Source organism: Triticum aestivum, chromosome 4B (genome assembly GCF_018294505.1).
Source record: "Triticum aestivum cultivar Chinese Spring chromosome 4B, IWGSC CS RefSeq v2.1, whole genome shotgun sequence".
NCBI classification, from domain to species: domain Eukaryota; kingdom Viridiplantae; phylum Streptophyta; class Magnoliopsida; order Poales; family Poaceae; genus Triticum; species Triticum aestivum.
This window is the reverse complement of record NC_057804.1, coordinates 218,239,774-218,243,233: the sequence shown is the minus strand read 5'-3', so window position 1 is coordinate 218,243,233 and position 3,460 is coordinate 218,239,774.

Here is a 3,460-nt window from a genome sequence, read left to right as displayed (position 1 = left end):
TGGAGGGGTGGTTGAACAGTAGACGGTGGAGTAGCACGCAGTGGAGGCTGGATGAACAGGAGACCGTGGAGGCTGGAGGAGGTCGACGGTAGCCCGTGGAGGCTGGAGGAGGTCGACGGTGGAGATGAACAGTATCTCGTGGAGTCCCGTTTTGCGGTACGCCACACCCCTCCCCCCTGTTTCGACCATAAGCTCCAACACAAGTCCGTTTCGTCCGTTTTGCGGTACGCCACACCCCTCCCGATCAACAGGACCCCCGTTTCGACCGTAGGAGGTCCGTTTCGTCCATTTTGCGGTACGCCACACCCTCCCGATCAACAGGACCCCCGTTTCGACCGTAGGAGGTCCGTTTCCTCCGTTTTGCGGTACGCCACACCCCTCCCGATCAACAGGACCCCGTTCCGAAAGTAGGAGGTCCGTTTCCTCCATTGTGCAGTACGCCAGGCCTCGCTTCCATCGCCTATTCTGTCCAAGCCGGTTGGCTCCCACGCATTCCGTTGCCTCCCGATGAACATGACGCATTTCGTTGCCTCCCCATGAACACGACGCATTCCGTTGCCTCCCCATGAACACGACGACGATGTTGTTTCTCCGTTCCGACCCAGCCATGTACGTATGCGCGAGTAGGCATTTGAGACCCTGCCCGTATGTACGTATGTGGCCGTATTTTCTTTCGTGCACCCTCGCCGCTGTACGTACGTGTACATGCTACGTGCGCACCTCTACATCGACACGTGCGCGCCTCTACGCCGATGTACGTACATGTTCGCGACCAGAGTGACAACGCTACGTACGCTTCGACCAGGTGGGTCCCGACTGTCAGGCACTTCCTGGCCTGCGAAGATGTAGCTGGTGGGTCCCAACAGTCAGGGGGCAAATTGTTTTTTTTTGCCCGGACGCACTTCCTTGCGTGCGAAGATGTAGCTGGTGGGTCCCAGCAGTCAGGGGGGCGAATCATTTTGTTTTTTGTTTTTTTTTGCTCGGACGCACTTCCTTGCGTGCGAAGGTGTAGCTGGTGGGTCCCAACAGTAAGGGGGGAAACGTTTTTGTCGCAAAATATGGTGGCCTGTCCGGTGGGTCCCCGTGATACGTCTCCAACGTATCTATAATTTTTGATTGCTCCATGCTACTTTATCTACTGTTTTGGACCATATTGGGCTTTATTTTCCACTTTTATATTATTTTTGGGACTAACCTACTAACCGGAGGCCCAACCCAGAATTGTTGTTTTTTGCCTATTTCAGTGTTTCGAAGAAACGGAATATCAAACGGAGTCCAAACGGAATGAAACCTTCGGGAACGTGATTTTCTCACCGAACGTGATCAGGAGACTTGGACCCTACTCCAAGACGTAATAGAGGTGGTCACGAGGGTGGGGGGCACCCCCCCTAGGGCGCACCCCCTTGCCTCGTGGCCCCCTGTTGCTCCATCGACGTACTCCTTCCTCCTATATATACCTATATATCCCCAAACGATCAGAACAGGAGCCAAAAACCTAATTCCACCGCCGCAACCTTCTGTATCCACGAGATCCCATCTTGGGGCCTGTTCCGGAGCTCCGCCGGAGGGGGCATCCACCACGGAGGGCTTCTACATCAACACCATAGCCCCTCCGATGAAGTGTGAGTAGTTTACTTCAGACCTTCGGGTCCATAGCTAGTAGCTAGATGGCTTCTTCTCTCTTTTTGGATCTCAATACAATGTTCTCCCCCTCTCTCATGGGGATCTATTCGATGTAACTTCTTTTTGCAGTGTGTTTGTTGAGACCGATGAATTGTGGGTTTATGATCCAGTTTATCTATGAACAATATTTGAATCTTCTCTGAATTCTTTTATGTATGATTGAGTTATCTTTGCAAGTCTCTTCGAATTATCCTTTTGGTTTGGCCAACTAGATTGGTAGTTCTTGCAATGGGAGAAGTGCTTAGCTTTGGGTTCAATCTTGCGGTGTCCTTTCCCAGTGACAGAAGGGGCAGCAAGGCACGTATTGTATTGTTGCCATCGAGGATAACTAGATGGTTTTTTATCATATTGCATGAATTTATCCCTTTACATCATGTCATCTTGCTTAAGGCGTTACTCTGTTTTTAACTTAATACTCTAGATGCATGTTGGATAGCGGTCGATGAGTGGAGTAATAGTAGTAGATGCAGAATCGTTTCGATCTACTTGTCTCGGACGTGATGCCTATATATATGATCATACCTAGATATACTCATAACTATGCTCAATTCTGTCAATTGCTCAACAGTAATTTGTTCACCCACTGTAGAATATCTATGCTCTTGAGAGAAGCCACTAGTGAAACCTATGGCCCCCGGGTCTATTCTCATCATATCAATCTCCATTACTTTATTACTTGCTTTGTTTTTTACTTTGCCTTTTACTTTTCACTTTGCATCTATCTATCAAAAATACCAAAAATATTATTTATCATCTCTATCAAGATCTCACTCTTGTAAGTGACCATGAAGGGATTGACAACCCCTAATCGCGTTGGTTGCGAGGAGCTATCGTTTTGTGTAGGTACGAGGGACTTGTGCGTGGTCTCCTACTGGATTGATACCTTGGTTCTCACCGAGGGAAATACTTACGCTACTTTGCTGCATCATCCTCTCCTCTTCGGGGAAATCCAACGCAGTGCTCAAGAGGTAGCACCCCGCTGTCAGGTGGAGGAATAATTATTTTGTGTGTAATAAGGAGGAACTTCCTTGCTGCATACGTGGACCCAGCTGTCAGCCTCTCCACGTACAGTCCACGTCCGATGGAAGCCGTTCCTTGACCACGTTGACCACGCCATGCTGTGAGCACCAGGGCGGTGGACGACGGCGATGCCTAGGAAGGGGACGACGCGGAGCCGGGGAAGACGCGGCAGTGGATGCCCACGTGTAGAGGAGTACGAGGGTTCATTGGTTCGCTGCGGTATGTGGCTGCCGTCGCTGCAGAATAACAGGGTGTGTGGGTGAGTAGAGGGATGGCCTGGCCAGCGGTGGGAGTAGTAGGGGGCGGTGAGGCCTCCGCCGCATCGTAGCCGGCCACAGGATGCAGGAGCACGAGGCACGGCTGGCGCTGGTTTGGGCGGCTGGAGCAAGAATACCAGAGGTTGAAGAAGCACTACGGCCGTTGGATGGACATCTTACGGTCACTGGAGCTAGAGTCGTGCATATTGACTAAGTTGACAAAGCCCTCCGTCCCCGTCAACTTAGTAGGCCCACAAGTCAGCCTGCCACTATACTGGTTCCCAGCTAACAGGGGGAGTATTCTTTTTTTTTGTGTAATAAGGAGGCACTTCCTTGCATACGAAGATATAGCTGGTGGGTCTGAGATGTCAGAGCCGGCCGCGGGGAGGAGGGAGCAGGCAGTCTCGCCAACGCTTGTTTGAGCGGCTGGAGCAGGAAGAGCAGAGATTGGAGAAGCACGACGGCCGTTGGATGGCCATCCAACAGTCACTGCTTGTGCA